Source organism: Ailuropoda melanoleuca, chromosome 2 (assembly GCF_002007445.2).
Source record: "Ailuropoda melanoleuca isolate Jingjing chromosome 2, ASM200744v2, whole genome shotgun sequence".
NCBI classification, from domain to species: domain Eukaryota; kingdom Metazoa; phylum Chordata; class Mammalia; order Carnivora; family Ursidae; genus Ailuropoda; species Ailuropoda melanoleuca.
Genome location: NC_048219.1, coordinates 120,944,403 through 120,962,246, shown reverse-complemented (window position 1 = coordinate 120,962,246; position 17,844 = coordinate 120,944,403). Strand labels below are relative to the sequence as shown.

The following is a 17,844-nucleotide window of genomic DNA, read 5'->3' as shown; positions in this document are numbered from 1 at the left end:
GCATTTCCCAAGTGATATGACACTGAACGTCTTTTCATGTGCTTACTGGCCATTTGTAGATCTTCTTGGGAGTAATGTCAATTCAAATACTTTGCTCATTTTTTAATTGGGTTACTGTCTTTTTATTGTTGAGTTATAAGAGTTCTTTCTATATTCTGGACTCTGGACACTTTTCAAAGATACGATTCACAAATATTTTCTCCCTTTCTCTTTGTCAACTTTTCACTGTCTTGATGGTGTCCTTTGACATAAGAGAATTTTAATTTTGATGAAGCCCACACATTACTTTTTATAAATCTAGATTTTCTTCCCTTACACAAGTCAAGCCCAACATAGCACTAAGAAAAAAAATCTTCATACAATGCACTGTAAAAGAACTTGTTTACTTTGTAGTAGCCAGGGCTATGTTTTCCACCTCTCTTTCCCATAAAAAAACAGAATGGGCAGAACTATTTATTAATATCACCACCAACTGCTTACATCCCTGCAGTAAATCATGAAACACTACTCACTCTATTAGTGTATTCTAGGAACTAAAATATGAAAGATGAGTTACATGCATTCACAATTAGTCTAACCATTACTGAAATATGGGCTTGGCTGAGGGGGATGTATTTTTTCTGTACAGATTCTCAGTAGGCAAGGAAGCTTTAATCCCTATGCCTCCCAAATATGATGCTGGACATGCTCAGGTAATATGAAGGGTCTTTTCTAGGACTTCGACGCTTTTCTCTGGAGTCCATTGTGCCTTTGGACCGTCCTAGACATTTAGAAAAGATGTTGCATTTCCATTTTATGTGCTGCTATTTGAATATGCACTGAGGACCCCATCCCTGACTACGGTTCTCTTTATGAAGAAGTACACTCTCATTTTCACAGCTCTGTGACCTTTCATTTGTTATTTATGAGCTTTTGCAAATCTAATACCACTCTGACAGATTTAATTTGTGCTCTAAATTACCTTTGCATGAGTTACTCAACTGCCGGTTTTATTCCAATGGATTACTTGTTACATTCTGAAACAGAAGAAAAAAAAAATTAGTTTGAGATCTATTTGACTTCCTCCACTTGGGAGAAAGTTGAAAAGAGTTGCATTCTGATTTTTTACTCCATAGTAATACTTAGTATAAAGGAGGATTTCTAACGCTGGTCAGGGAGGCAAAGTGATAGACCCATAACCCAGGTCAAGTTTTACAAATCCACACCCCAATTGCTATTTCATACAACACCCCATTGCTATTTCATATTTCTTATCCATAAAATAAGATACTCCCAACTCCTTAAACTGGTCACTGAAACAATCAACCACTTCTGGATGCTACGTTGACTGAGGTACCAACTACCAAATGACCACATCTCAGTACTAAATCAATATACGAGCAATTGTGAAGTAGAGAAGTAATGTAAATCTAAGCATTTTCTAATATATTCATGTTGAAGTTTGAAACGCCTAATATGGGAACAAAATGAAATTCTGAAGCCTGAAAGATCATAAGAAATCTTGACTTAATTTTAGACATGTGTCATCTAGCCTTGGTGGTGTCTTAATGACTCGAGAAAGTTAACCCAGCTCCCAAAAGTGCAAATTAAAGACAGGTCTTCACAAAACTAAGACTGCTTCAATATTCCATTCTGACTATAGTGACTTCTCACAATTTGAGAACTGTTTAGAGCACGGCGGTGGTTTACAAACATGTCTGCAAATTCGTTGGCATGTCTCCATTGAGAGGTAGGGTCTATATCCTCTCCCCAACCTTATTGACCAGCTGACCAGAGTATGGTGGAAATAACACTCGAGGCTTTTGAAGCTAGGTCATAGAAGGTACTTCAACTTACACCCAGTGTTCTGGAACACTCAGCCACGTAAGCAGTCTGAGTGCTTTGAGTGCCATGATGTGAGGAAGCCCAAATGCCCATACAGAGCTCCTGAGACTTCATGAAGAGACAGTACTGTCCTGCTAGCCCCCAGCTGCTCCCGCCCCACTGCCTGCTCCCTTCCAGCTCCAGCCACGGTCTGATTAAAACTGCATGGAGACTGCAAGTGAGACCTGCCCAGCCAAGCCCTTCCCACTTCCTGACCCACATAACCAAGGAGAGATAAAAATGATAATAATTACTTTATGCTACTACATTTTGTGGTGACTTGTTATGTAGCAATAGATATCTGGAATGTGAGGAACTGGTGCAGGAGAGCTAACTAGGAATTATAATGCCACTCATGAAGATAATCCCGTTTTTCACATTGGTTGCAAGGTACAGAAATCCAAATCAAACAGGCTATAACCAAAATAGGGGTAGAGGGAGAAGGGGAAGAATATTACTGTCTCATCTGCCAGTCCAGCTTGGAAATGGCTAGACTTTTAATCCTCTTATCAGGAACTTCTAGCCCTCAACTCTACTCTTCTCATTTGCCTTTATTCTCATTCAGGTCTTCCCACACCATGGCCACCAGCAGCTTCAGAAGCATTCCCAGACTGTTTCCCAACTGTTTCAGAAAAAAGAAAAGAAAAAAAAAAAAAAAGGAAAAAAAACTGAACTAAAAAAATAAGGATGACCCATCCTTGAACCACAACTGGCCAGGGAAGTGTGGCATTCCAACTGGCCAGAGCTGGGTCATTAGCAGATCTCTTGGACAAACGCATAGTGTCAACTTCATGTATCACATGGTTTGAGAATAGGGCAGGTATTGGTTTCCCAAAGGAAAATATAGGTATTGTCATGTGAAGAAAAAGAACTGAATTCTGGCCCCGCAAAATCACACAGACGTCCCTACAATTAACAATATTAACTTCTAGTAACCTCATTAACCTGAAAGTGCAAAATGAAGCTAATGATGGCTCAAATGAGTATTTCTGCAAATGCCAGAAGGTGGGGAGGTTACCTGTTGGCATGATTTCCTTCTCAAAAACTAGAATGCCATGCCATTACAACTTTACAAATCAAAACATAAGGTACCACCAATAAACATTTTTGCCCATGTTAGTCTGAGGTGGTTTTGTGCCCCTTGCAACCAGAAGCTCTGACCAATTCATGCGTCTTCTAAAAGGGGCCAGCCACCAGCTTAAATTTTTCTTTTAACATATATGCTTTTGACATTAATACTCCTTTAAGGCTTATCAACAAAAAGGTTAGAATTGGTTTCAAAAATTGTCAATAATAGGGGCACCTGGGTGGCTCAGTTGGTTAAGCATCTGACTCTTGATTTCAGCTTAGGTCTTGATCTCAGGGTCATGAGTTCAAGCCCTGCATTGTGCTCCACGCTGGGTGTGGAGCCTAGTTAAAAAAAAAAAACGTTTTAAAAAATGTCGGTAATAGAGAACTACTCAGAGATTACATCTTTCAGACTTCATGGACACTGATGTTTCATTTCCATAAGCTGCAGGGAGGTATCTGATCATAGCCCAATATGAATGAGGATCTACTTGCATAAAAATCAATGCTTTTTAAAAAATGTGTATTTCTTTTTCTGGAACCCCTTGGCAAGGCTAGAGTTATAGGGAAAATCTGCCTTTGTACCTTTCCCCAATCTCATTTAAAGGTCAATTGCGTCAAAAATGCTTCAATTCCTGAAGGATAAATGATGTCTGGCCAAGTATGCCCAACAGTATATTCACATTTCTAAAAGATGTTATATTAACTCTCTTCCATTTGTTGGCTGTTTGCTTGTTTGCTTCCTCAATCAGTTTGAAGTTTCAAGAGAACTGATAAGAAGGCATTTTGAAGTACAAACAGCCACAAGGGGATGGAGCCAAAGAACTCTCCAGGCTGGAATGGAACACTAGGTACATTTCAGTTCCAGCCTGCCATTTTTTATTTACCTGGAAGGGAGTGGTGGTTTGGAGAAATTTTTGCTCTGTGTCTTTTATTAAATGTGTCTATATGATTAAGAATGTCATATTTTATTTTTTCTAGGAATTTTCATCCTAGAAACCTTCCAAAAAATGTGGAAGTTCAAAATGTATGTACATATTATTATTAATTCCCATCTTCAATTTATTAACACTCACTTAACCTAATCTTGATTCTCACCCAGGACTGAGAAGAACCAATCCACATGAAGTATTATTTCCTATTTTGCATAGAGTAGGGTTCTGCCCATGGTTCCAAGAATCCTAACCACGTTTTTTATTTTTTAGTTAACATACAGTATATAAGACTGATGAATCACGGACCTGTACCCCAACCAAGTTTTTGTCCAAAGGCTTTGAAAGTTGTTTCCAGTTAGCCATTTATAATTCAAGTTCAAGAAAACTGTAGTTGCTAGCTTTAGAAGTGTGGAGAACCCTTTCCAAATTTCTTACAAGGTAGGAGAGCCAGCCTGTACTCTCTCTTTTTGTGGGAAAAATGAAATAAATAAAATCAAATAGCCAACATCAAAACAGTGGCTTAGGTAAAAATTCTATGGCTATCATTTTTCAAATCACTGGGTTCCTTAGTAGCTAAGTACTAAATCTTAATCCATTTTTCTCATTTAATAAAGAATATGTTTCCAAAAGCAAATCTATTCATGCACTCATCCTCCAAATTTCTGATCAGCAAATACCGTGAGCACAACACGTCCCCTGAGAGTGCAAAGACCATTATGGTTTCATTTTGGTGAAAGGGTATCCGGGTCTGTGAAAACTCACAGTCTAACTATTTCCTCCCCCTGGGTGTGAAGGCAGAGCAATGTATCAGATGACCTCCTGACTCAGTATCATTGAGGTGTGAATTCTTCCTTTGTAATGCACCGTCTTCATTTACAAGCCTCCATAAATAACGGTTATTAAAGAAGTCTATTATTGTAGCAAAACAGAATATAATAAGATTTTACATAGTCGTATTCATCCAGGCAGAAAAAGATGTCGAAGTTATTAATAAAAGAAGACTGTCCTTGATAATAGAAACTGTTTTTATTTTTGCATCTACATTAACTCCCTTCTTAGAGAAGAAGCACTGAGTAGCTTCTTGGGGATGAGGAAATGTAGGTATCTAAGGAGACGCCGCTCCCTGACTGCGGATACTGAAGAGCCGCAGGACACCCTCTATTCCTCTCCGCTGCTCATTACTGAGCCTTCCTATCTCTGTTCCCCAGTTGCCCTCCTTGTTCTCTATTTTACTAGCTCATTCACTCATTCATCATGCTCTACGGGACAGGTAGAGACAGCGTTATCTGTCATACGCACTGTCATTAAGAGTGCCCTATTACTAAAATCATCGGTGTCATTCTTAAAAATCCCCTTAAGGTTGCTAAGTACATGGGAGGAAACGCTGATTTGCCTTGTATGCAAGGGAGAGATGATACATCGCTGAGTCATTTAGTCAAGAGTGATCACGGGGCGATGTTGACCTCCTGTCCTTACAACTGAGGCCACACGTTGGTGAGACTGCAGGTGGAAGAGCCAGGTAACACAGTGACTGCACCAACCCTACACCGGCCCTCAACGGGGTCACCAGGTCTTACCAATGAAGCCCAACCTGAGGACCACAGTCCTTGCAACCAACCAGGACAGCTTATCTGGAAGAGGGGAAAAAGGGAGATGTAGAGACAAGGATGACCCGTTACATTTTATAGAGACCCAGTTAAGATCTAGGTTCATATGAATTATCAAATAATTATACTAGTAATAAGACACTGGAAATAAGAGGGATTAGAGGAAACAAAGGATGTTAAAATTCCAAAGTATCATAGACAGAGGTGGACGTACCATGTAGTGAAGGGAAAGCTTCAGGGTCCCTGATTGTAGGGGCCCCTGCCAAGGCCCTGTTCCTCATTTTAGGATGATTAATTCATGAATCCTTTTCCTTAAGGATTTCCTTAAGGAGTTTCTCCCTAAAACCCTGGATCAGCCACCACTGGCCACAGTAATGCAAAAGCAATTTTTGTTATGAGTAACAATACTCTTGCTTTTTCTCTGAAAGGGGTTAGGTTAATAAACAGAAATACATGCTGTTAGTACACTCTTATGGAAAGGAAAAAAAAACAAAGTAGATAAGACAGCACATTAACAAAGGCCAGCCTCAAAACTGGGGAAGTGGAATTATAGCTGGAGAAAACAGTCAACCAACCAAATAACTCCATCCCTCTGGGACCCCCTCCAGCACCGCCTGTGAGCAAATCTCCCAGGACACTGAATGGAGAAAGAATGTAGGGCGCCCCCAAGACAAAGGAGAAATTAAGGCTGAGAGAAAACCCCAAGCTTTAGATAACACATGTTTTTTGAACTATTTCAAGAAGGGCCAAAGAAACCCCTTCATCTTCTCGCTGGACGGGAAAGGAGGCCACCTTGTAAAGGGAGCGAAAAGATCACACCCAGCAGTCCAGGCCACTGATCAGGTCCCAGGCAATGGAGGAAAAAGGGCATTAAGTAACCAGCTCCAGAGCCTGGCAATCCCAGACACTTTTACCTACCTCCTGGGATGACTGTGAGAACAAACAGGTACTGCTTGGAAAGACTGGGGAGCACGGGTTCTGGAACCAGCCCAGGCTATAATTCTGACTTGGCCACTAAAAGCTGGATAACCTTGGGCCAGTTTCTTAATCCCTGGGCCTTAATTTCTTCATCTGCAAAATAGGGGCATTCATACCACCTATGCCATCCGACCCTTAGGAGGACTAAAGGAGTTAATACGCATAAGCACTTTGAACCATACCTAGCACATGCCTGCTAGCTGACAGCATTCTCAGAATCAGCCCCCAGGGTCCTAACAAGGCATCGGGTTACTCATTTGGGTCAAGATGCTGGCTCAGAACCCTCAGCTTGCCAGTCCAGGAAGGAGTCCTCTATGAAATTCTGTGTTCTTGTAGGAGAAATCAAAAGACCAGGTTGCTTGCCAGATTTTTTAGCTGATCTCTACTAAGAGCGGCATCTTCAGGTGAGGATAAAAACACAGGGCAAATGAACTAAGTGAGGCCGATCGGGAAGGCCTAGACAGGATTTCTCAAATGTGACAAACGCTTTCTCCTTTAAAGAGAAAAACTTCTCACAGACAGAATCTCGTCTATCCCTACTCTCAACTAATTAATCCTAATTATAACAATTATAATGCTTCTTACATATACACAGATAGAAAACTAGGACGAAGCTCCTTTGCTTAAACCCCATGCAATAGCTTTAAAGCTAAACAACATTACCAAATATAAATAAAATTGCATTCAAATTAAATATACTAATGAAATAAAATGGAAAATAACAGTAACGACTAGCACTTACTGCGCACCTAGCATAGGGCGGAACAGTACGAAATCACCACCACTTGAGCATTTCTGACCTACAGTCTTCTGCAGTCTTGTGAGGCTCACCCCACCATGAGCAAGACACCCTCTAAGTGCTTTCTTGAATCCCCACAGCACTGTGAAGTCAGCACTATTATTACCCCATTTTACAGATGAGAAACCTGGGGCCCCAAGAAATGAAAACACATTTCTAAATCTTCTACATAACTGGCACGTGGCCAGGAGTGAGCAGAACCCACTTGGGGAAGCCCCGACCTAGGAGGAACACAGCATCTGGGACAGGGTGATGGACAAAGAGCCAGACCCAGAAGAGGTTTGGGGCAGCCAGCGAGCACAAGAACGACACCAAGAAGGGGACGCTGGGGCGCAGGTGCCACCCACAGAAGACCATCCTGGCTGCGTGCCGTTTGGTGTGTGTTCTGGATGGAGCACAAAAAGGGCTTTGCTGGGCAGGACTCCGAGGAAGAGAGGCACTGGCCCTCCTCGGGGAGCAAGAGTCAAGGTGCAAACCTGGAGAGAGGAGGTGCAGGGAAAGATAAGAAGAGAGACTGTAAGGGAGAGAGAATGAGGTTGTCAAAGAAGAGCCAAGATTTCCAAATTTGCTGCACGTTGGTATCAGCTGGGATCATACCATATGGCTGATGATGGCTCTCCCGCATTACAGTTTCACTGCGGGGTGTGACCTCAGTAGGGAGGCCCAACACCTCTCTCCGGGTGATGCTCATTGCAGCAATGCTTGGGAAGCTTCACCCTACTTCTGCAAGTGTTGGTGGAAGCAAACAGCTCTGAGGTGCATTCCATCCATCCAAGGCAGCGGCAAACCAGGCTCAAAGTTCCCCAGAGCACTCAGTTAAGGGACTAGTAAGCAGTCCGAAATAGTCAGTGCTATGTATTCCGCTAGGTCTCCTCTCTCTATCCTTCCTGGGCTCCTCAGAGGACCCAGAAACGGAAATGAGCAGGCCGTGACCAATAGAAGGACCACAGCTTCCAACCTGGTTCCTCCGATGCTCTGGCCCCAAACCTGACAGGCTTTTCCTGGCCATGTTGGTAATGACTTCCCCAAAGTGGTTTGTATCCTCTTGATGAGGTGATTGTCCCATGTTGCCCTTGAAAGACTCAAGGTTAAAGTGCACTCTACCTTTCCGACCCAGCACACTTAAATTTTACAACAAAAGAGAAAATGTTTTGAGGCCTCTCCTGGGACAAATATATGCCTACAACCATTACTCTTCAGGTAGTAAGAGAGAAGGATGCGTTTTTGAGAAAGGAAACAAATAGGCCAACATTTTCAGAGGCAGCATGGAGTGTTGGAGAATGGCTCTTGCAAACTGCAGACTTAAGTTGAACTCTTGCTCTGCTACAAAGAGCCATGTGAACTCAAGTACTAAACTCCCTGTGGCTCAGTCTCCTTGTCTGCCCTGAGACACAGGGATGCTTTCAACTCCTCGGGACCCCCACACTGCCATTTCCACTGTGAGTGACTACTATTGTGAAGCTAAGCCCTGATCAGGAAGGGACCCCTCTCCATCCCTTCAGAGGTGGCAAATTTTCCATCTTTACTGACTTTCCAGGCACTCATTCTGATGTTATTCATAGAAGGAAAGCTGGGGTGATAAAGCAAAAAGAAAAGAATCGTCATTAGGAATAAACAGGAAAGGTAGTAAACATTCATCCTGATTTCACTCTGTTAAGTTAGAATAACATAGGTCCAATACCAAAACCATATAATTTATGCTGTTGCACTGGATCCTGCCAGGTCGCTTTCATAGAGGTTACAAAACAAAAACATGATTCTATCATAGAAAATAATCCTACCAGAGACAAAGGAACTGAATCAAAGATCTTAAAAGGATTGGGATTTGATACAGGATGACTAGTTGCTCCAATTCCTGTTTTCATGCTTACTAGGATCTGAAGTCTCTGGCTAGCCTATTTATTTATTTGACGGAAAGAGAGGTCAAAAGCAGGGGGAGTGGCAGGCAGAGGGAGAGGGAGAAGCAGACTCCCCACTGAGCAGGGAGCCTGATGTGGGGCTCAATCCCAGGACCCTGGGATCATGATCCAAGCTGAAGGCAGATACTTAACTGACTGAGCCACCCAGGTGCCCCAAGAACTGTTTCTATTATAGATTAAGAGTCCCTAACTTCAGTTTGCTTGAACTATAAAATCTTAACCTTGCAGATCAAAATGTAGGTAATTGTAAGGGGCTATTCCCCACTTTCAATCCTCCATTATTACTCAGTCGAGAGGGTTCCAAATTTCGGTATTCTAAATAATGCTATGAGTAGCATCCTTGCTACTGTAGCACATGGTCTGTTCCCCATTATTTTCTTAGAATAAACTCAGACATGGGGGGAAAAAAATGAAAAGACCCTGTCTTCCACTGGGTAGACCAGGAAGAATGTTGGGGGTTTCCCTTCCCTGGAATTGTGTCATAAAGCTATGATGTAAGTAATTCCCTGAATCCCTTGTTTTCCTCTGCTTGTAATCAAGAAGGAAAGAGAAGAATTTCTCTTGGTCCTTCCCTCCTGCAGGATTGATTAAGCCAAAAATATCAAGTCTAGGTAAAATGAGGAAACATTCGAGTTTCCCATGACAATACAATCCATCTTTTTACCATGAGACTTGGGAACAAGATATCTTTTCTAATCTTAATTTACACTGCAAGTTCAACATGTCCCACTAATAATGCATGCCCTAAGTATGGCCCAAAAAAGCATCATAAACTCCAAATTAAATACTGGCTTATTTGGGAGAATTCATTCATTTAATAAATATTTACTATGTCTAATGTTTATTGTGTATTCTACATTCTGGGGTTATAGAGTAAACAAAACAGATGAAAACAATATTTGATGTTCTGGCTCAATATATTTCTGGTTTATTCCAGCTCAGTATCTTTGGAAGAAGAAATTGATTCAAGAAAAATTAATACTGAGGGGCGCCTGGGTGGCACAGCGGTTAAGCGTCTGCCTTCGGCTCAGGGCGTGATCCCGGCGTTATGGGATCGGAGCCCCACATCAGGCTCCTCCACTATGAGCCTGCTTCTTCCTCTCCCACTCCCCCTGCTTGTGTTCCCTCTCTCGCTGGCTGTCTCTATCTCTGTCAAATAAATAAATCTTTAAAAAAAAAAAAAAGAAAAATTAATACTGAAATACAGTTCAAGATCCAGCTGATTAAATATAGCTCATTAACATTGTTGACTCAGCACAGTTCAAGTTTCTTTTAGTGGTATGGTGCTTGGGGACACTCTACTCCAAAATGAAACAACAAAAATGTAACACATGAAAATTTTTTTGTTACTCACCAGATCCCAAAACCCCGGAATAGTTCTGGACATTCTTCTCTTCCTGATAATGTAATATCTTCCCAGGCTTTTTGATCCTACTTTCTAATACTTTTCAAATCAGTCCCATCTTCTTCATCATGCCTAGGGCCAGAACTTCAGTTCAGGTCCTTCATTTTTGGTTGGATCATTGCCATAGCTTCTAAACTAGTCTGCCTATTTCCAGTCTCTTTTCATTCCAATATTTCTAACAGTTTTCAAAAAGGATTCTGCATTAAGGCCATGCCATCTGCAGCAGAGAAGCACACCCCTTTTGAAAAACAGCCCCTGGCATATTGCTGAGCCTGCTAAAGACAGAATGCTTGCGTCTGTGCTAACAAGTAATCGTGCATTCAGAACTGCCCGTTAGTAGCTGGGTTCTATTAGACCTAATCATTCATAAAGGCACCTGACAGAACCTCAGCCAGCATCATTGCCTGGGGGCTTACGAAATGCCTGACGCACAGGCATGGAATCCTGTACAGCACAGCATCTCACCGGGACCCACTCCTCAGAAAGGGGGTGCGCATGGAGCCCAAGACCATGTAGCTGGCCTCACCAAATGCTGGAACGGCCTTCAGAAGGTATAGATGAAGCACCAGTTCAGAGGCAATACTTTGAATGGAAGGGGTGCCAGCCTCAGGAGGCAACATACACATCAGGTCGGGGTCCTCCATATGATGCTGTGTCCTAACCAGGAAGAACAGATGAGTCCAAAAACAAAGGGATAGAAGCATGACTGGCCCCTCTTAGCATCACCCCCAGGGATCCATGCAACTCTGAGCTCTGTGATATGGAAGGTCCTCATTTACAAAGGGGCACAATCTTACCAAAGGACAGGGCAAGGTCCCACCAAACTACAAGTTTCAGCTCCCACCAGGACACCTGGGACTATCTGTGTCCAATGGCCAACAGAATGCCATACTGGCAGGGATAAATGGTCCTACATAGCAGGAAGAGGCAAGGCTAATTTTACACAACGAAAGCAGGGAGGAATCCAAATGAAAGCTAGGGGATTCTCAGAGGTGCTTCCTGATACCCCCTTCCCCCAGTGTGGCTGTGAAAACACACCTGCAGCAGCCCCAGTCAGAAAAGGGGATGATGACCAATGTTCCAGACCTCCAGGAATGAAGACTTGGGTCACACTGTTAGGTAAACCATCAAGACCTACCAAGGTGATAATCAAGGACTTGAGAAATTCAGAATGGATATTGTAGGAGGGAGAGGAGGAGTAGCCGTTGCAGCCCCCAAATTAATTGCAGCAAGGATGGGATATAATTTGTCCAACCAAACCTTCGTCTTCTGAGTTCCCCCTCAGGAAGAGCAGCCCACAGGAACCACAGGGGTGCTCCTCCTTGAATTTGCATAGAGAGGAAGGTCTGTGGGACACAAAGGGCAGACTGTAGCAGCCATGAGAACAAGCGTCATGATCTCTGACTATAGGGAGCACAATTAACCTACAGACCCAGCTGCACTCCAAAATCCATCACCACGTTCATACTGAGGCCGCACTTCCAAAGGCTGCTCCTAGCCAAGGGGGATGGCAGGGATACTAAAGCTGGCTCATTTTCTGAGAATACAGGAGACTCCTCTGATAGGTGACTGGCTCGAGGGTACCAACGGCACATGGTAAACTTTCTGGGAATTGCACTCTAGGCTAAAATCCCTTCCTCCTTTCCTCCCTCCCTCTCTCCTATGCTCCCTCCCTCCCTCTCAAGGAGTGGCCTGCCCCGCTTCTGACAACTCTCCCAGCCTCCCCCAGCCCGTCCCCATTTCTCTCATAGGCGTATAATACACCTCTTACACGTCTAATCCCATCTCGGCATCTGCTTCACTGTCTTCAACACTCCACAGACACCGCTAATGTGCATGCTACTCTCTGCATCCAAGCCTAGGAAAACCTATCCTACTCCCTCTGTCTAGAATGCCTTTTCCCCTTTGCTTTCCGTCTGGGGACTGAGGTTTGACAGCCAGGATAAGCAGCACACGTTGGCCTGGCCCTGTTTTCACTATTTCTGTTTTTGCCCCAGTTCAAGGGGATCTGCCTGACTACAGAGTGTAGCTTCACCCTATCCTATACCAAGTGGTAGGGCTCCACACACTGATCCTGTATGGTACACATCCCACAAAGTGTCTCCCCCTAGACGGTGACAGGGTCTAGAATGTGTCCATCTGTGACAAGCAGTCACTACTCGGCTCCAGCTGAACACTGCCATGAGGCCTCTCTTGAGTTTTTCAAAACCCTTAGAAATCCAGATTTTTATTGTGAGATTGCTGCATTTTAAAGGTTAGAAACCAATTCAAAATTAAAACAAAACCTAACAGGAGGTCACACAAAGAACATCCCCTCACTGCTACTGTTCACACCTGCCACCTTCTGTCCACCACCCTCAGACACACTAAGGACCTCAACAATAACCCTCACGGAACACACCTCGTAGGTCCAAATGCTGGAGGCTCAGTGCGTGGTGATGTGTCTAAGAGCTGCAGTCCTCTCCTAAGGAACTTCACCATTACATTTTCGATTTTGTCTTCTTAGTTCATGAAGGATTTCATAACCCCATGCTACTACAGACTGTATTAACCTCACCAAACAAGCAATGAATTCAGTCTTGTTCAAGAAATATTTGAGAATGTAACATGAGTCAAACCCTCTGTTATGTCTGGAGGTTCAGATTTGAATAATCAAGCCCTTCTAATCAAGAAAATCATAATTAAGTAGAAGAGATAGAAATGCAGAAGGTACGATGTTATGTTGAAAAGATTTTATTAATATATTTATTCTTTACTAAAGGCAAATATCTTGATTTCTCAAAGAACATTAATATCTTTCGAACAGAAAATAAAACAACAACAAAATATATGTGTGTGTATATATATATAATTTCAAGAAACACCTCAAACTATAACCTGGCTTTTTGAAAGATTTTAAAGATTTTTTTTTATTTATTTATGTGACAGAGATAGAGACAGCCAGCGAGAGAGGGAACACAGCAGGGGAGTGGGAGAGGAAGAAGCAGGCTCATAGCAGAGGAGCCTGATGTGGGGCTCGATCTCATAACGCCGGGATCACATAACGCCGGGATCACGCCCTGAGCAAAGGCAGACGCTTAACCGCTGTGCCACCCAGGCGCCCCTGAAAGATTTTAATGGATGAAAAATCTTTTCATTATAGGGGCGCCTGGGTAGCGCAGTCGTGAAGCGTCTGCCTTCGGCTCAGGGCGTGATCCCGGCGTTCTGGGATCGAGTCCCACATCGGGCTCCTCCGCTGGGAGCCTGCTTCTTCCTCTCCCACTCCCCTGCTGTGTTCCCTCTCTCGCTGGCTGTCTCTATCTCTGTCACATAAATAAATAAAAAAACCTTAAAAAAAAATCTTTTCATTATAAAATTACAGAAACTAAATGAGGATTTAGAAAATATAAATAGTGAGCATTTTTAAAAATATTAATAAATATTTGGTAGTAAACACTTTAGTAAAATCACTTTGAAACTGTTTCTCATTCTTACACTCTGAAATTTATTTTTCTGAATAGTAGCATAAAATATAAATTAATTTGGGGGAAGAAGACAAAAAGTGTAATACAGTTTTCTTAAAGGAATATCTACCCTCTCAAGTGTCCATTGCTTCTTAAGTCCTATTTCTAATGATGTAAATTTGTAAAGAAACATGAATACAATGGCTAGTTCTAGGGAGACTTGGCCATAGATTTTGGGATTGCTAGAAACCCATCTATACATTGTAAAGATACAACTAGCTACCCTTGGCCTGTCCCTAACTTAGGCACACCTGCACTCAGCTAGTCTGAAGCGTGTTCTCCTTGTGTGGTAAGGTGTGGTGTGTGGATGGAGCCCCAAATTAGAGTGAACCTGGCGATTGTTCCAAATACTTCTTTCCATCTTCCCCTCAAGTCCCCAGTCACATTGCAAATCAATTGCCTGGTACCATTCCAGTTCCACAAAGCAGATATGTGAACCTGACTTTCCTAATAACCCTGGCAGCACTTTGAAACACACAAACTGAAGCCGCTCTGAGTCTGTGAGTCTTGGGAGAATTTCAACAACTGGATTAAAAGGCCAATCAAATGGTAAACTCCCAGGGGAAGTGCTCATGCCAGAGAATAGATTAACTGTTAGCTGATTTCAAGAACAAATGGAAAGCGCAAATCTCAGAGAAATGAATGGCAAAGGAGAATAAAATAAGTGGGATATGAACAGCTGAAAGAATTTGGGCCACAGAAACTGTGATTTGGTAAGCCTGTAACACAGTAGAAAGATGAAATCCTTTTTTCTAATTCCTTTTTTTTTTAAATCAAGTTTCATTTTTCTTTATACGTGATAAAATTTGGGCAGGTTTGTTCTCTTCATCTGTTTTCTTGTATAATGTGAAAAATGAGGGGGTAGGAAATGAACCCAGTAACTTACAAACTTGACCTCCTCTTTCCCCTACCCCAGGCCCACCTGAGCAGGAAAAGCTGCAGGCAAAGATGTTGGGTTCAGGACTACTGGGCACCGGGGGATATCTGAAAGACCTTCCAGGACAGTCTCCTAACTATTGTCAATTTGCCTTATGTGAGGAGAAAGCCAACTGTTGGATGATGCTTAACGATAAAGTCAGAGAGAAAGAAAAATGCCAACCACAGGAAAGATCATCTGAGATGAGTGTGACATTGTCAAAGACAATAGAAATGCAAGGGAAATTAAGAATACCAGAAACCTAGCAAAATACCGTTACTGTGTTTGGTCTTAAAATTCAGGGGCGCCTGGGTGGCACAGCGGTTAAGCGCCTGCCTTTGCTCAGGGCGTGATCCCGGCGTTATGGGATCGAGCCCCACATCAGGCTCTTCTGCTATGAGCCTGCTTCTTCCTCTCCCACTCCCCCTGCTTGTGTTCCCTCTCTCGCTGGCTGTCTATCTCTGTCGAATAAATAAATAAAATCTTTAAAAAAAAAAAAAAAAAAAAAAATTCAGTTCTGGGCTTCCTGGCTCAAACAGCAGTATGGGGAGTATGAGTTCATGATTATGAAAGAAGCAAACATCACTGCCATGTAATTCATGAATAGAAATCCTCCAGGAAGTATTTATTATCTACCTTCCATTTTCATTCCCACCATATGAGACAGTTTGGAGCCTAATACGAAATGAATTTTATATACAATTTTTTAGATTAAAAAAATGGAAAATGTTGACAGCGTTTTGGCTCCCAATTACCACAGTGCCCACAATGCAATCTTGAATATTTATTCCCTGTTAAGTGGATAAAAAGAACAGAGACACTGCTGGTTTAAGAGATGTCTCCTGGACACTGTACTGTGTTTACAATGTTCACAGACCACAGTCCCGATGTGACTGATCACCAACGTGATCTGAAAAAGTAGATGATTACAGAAACAGACTCGGAAAGTCTAAGGTAGAATCCGAAAATCTGTATTAAAACTACAATCAACAGCAAGCACAGCTGCTGTGATGACTTAAAGGTTTCCAGGTACAGAAACTTTAGGGTTAGATCAAGAAAAACTTGGATAAACATCATCCCTAAACAGTAGTTCCCCAAAAATGAAATAAAAATTGACTAATAAAGGGGGGTAAACAGGGGGAATGAACCACGAGAGACAATGGACCCTGGGAAACAAACCGAGGGCCTCGGTGGGGGAATGGGATAGGCCGGTGATGGGTAGTAAGGAGCGCATGTATTGCATGGTGCACTGGGTGTTATACGCAACTAATGAATCTGGAACTTTACAGCAAAAACTAGGGATGTACTGTATGGTGACTAACATAATATAATAAAAAATATTATTATTAAAAATTGACTAATAAATCTTTTTAAAATGTTTAACCTTGTCAGACTTATAGTGAATCAAACAATGATTCAAAACAATATAATTCGTTCACCTATAAAACTGGCAAAAATACTTTCATTTGATAATACCCGATGTTAATGAGTGTGTGGGAAAAGGACAATCTCATTTGAGAAGGAAATTAGTTTCTCCTTTTTGGAAGGTAATTAAAAAGTATCTATCAATTTTTTTAATGTGTGTATTCTTTAATCCAAAAATTCCATTTCCAACAATTTACCCAGCAATTTACTTTTTAAATTATATTTCAAAAGTGTGCCAAGATAATACAGGGGAGAATGTTCTGATAATCTAAATATGTAATAATAATGGGGAGGTTTATAAGTTAAAGTAATACCATATGAAGGAATATTGTAGAAGGAAGATCTACATGATATATTACGAAGAAAAAAAACAGACAATGCACATGAGAACGTACACCATGGTCCTTTTGTGTTTTCAAAAAGGGAAATGCATAAATACATACACACACACACACACACACACGGGCTCTACACATAACATTTTCAAAAAGATACCTAAAAAATTGTTAATAATTATCTTTGGGGAGAGGGCCTCCATCGGAGGAGTGAGGGAAGTTTTTACTTTCATTTTGTTTCTATACTGTTTGCATTTTCTCACCACGGACAAATATTCAAGGGCATGCATGGTGTTTTCTGCAAGATCTGTTTAATTCCATGCTAGTTTCCCTTACTCTCTAGTACATTTCTTAGTCAAATACTTCTGTCAATCACTACGTGAGTGAGTGAATTTATTTCAGATTATATCCCACCCACGCGGCCAACCCACTTACTAGAAAAATGGATTTGAGAAGGCCTATAATAAAAGTCTCATAGTAAGGCTATTAAATAAAAGCAGCAAATAAAATTCATGGGAAGGAGAGGAAATAAAAAGCCCAGGCAAATGTATTGACTATGATTGAGCAGTCAGCATGGCTCCAAATTTCCTAAGGAAAAGGCCAAAGTAGAAACATGATGGTTGATGCCATTCTTATTGCCTGGAAAAAGATTTCATGCCTGTTTGTCAAAGATTTTTTTTTTTTTTTTACTTAGTGCTGAATTCTAAAAGCCATGATCCAAGGCACTTTGAAAACATCTTGATTTTATGGACTTAGGCTCTCAAATCTGACCCTGCATCAGAATCACCCAGGGGAATTGTGAAAACACAGATTTCTGGATTTCACTCCCAGGATTTCTGATTGAGTAGGTGTGGGGTGGGGCCTGGGATGCATTTTCATTTCTAACAGGCTTCTAGGTGAGACTGATGCTGCTAGTCAGGAACCATACTTTGGGACACAGGACTCTTTGACCAACACTTCGTTCATTAGCCCTTAATGGTTCATGACTTCATCAGTAGTTCTGCCTAGGCTGTGGAGGTGCTCTCACGTAAGCGTTCCAGTGAACGACTGAAATATAACCCAGTTTCTTAGGATCTAGTCAGAAAACAAAG

At 41.9% G+C, this 17,844-nt stretch overlaps 1 protein-coding gene across 5 annotated transcripts in view; it reads right to left on the bottom strand.

Annotated features, from left to right (window-relative positions):
- Positions 1-17,844, bottom strand: part of LYPD6 (LY6/PLAUR domain containing 6) — a 123,709-nt gene that overhangs the window by 30,751 nt on the left and 75,114 nt on the right. For 3 of the 5 annotated variants that reach the window (XM_034654560.1, XM_034654558.1, XM_034654556.1), the window contains one exon: positions 962-1,016. The exons of the other annotated variants lie outside the window; for them this stretch is intronic. The gene's annotated coding sequence lies outside the window, so the exon portion shown is untranslated. The remainder of the gene's footprint in view (positions 1-961; positions 1,017-17,844) is intronic. 5 annotated transcript variants of the gene reach the window in all.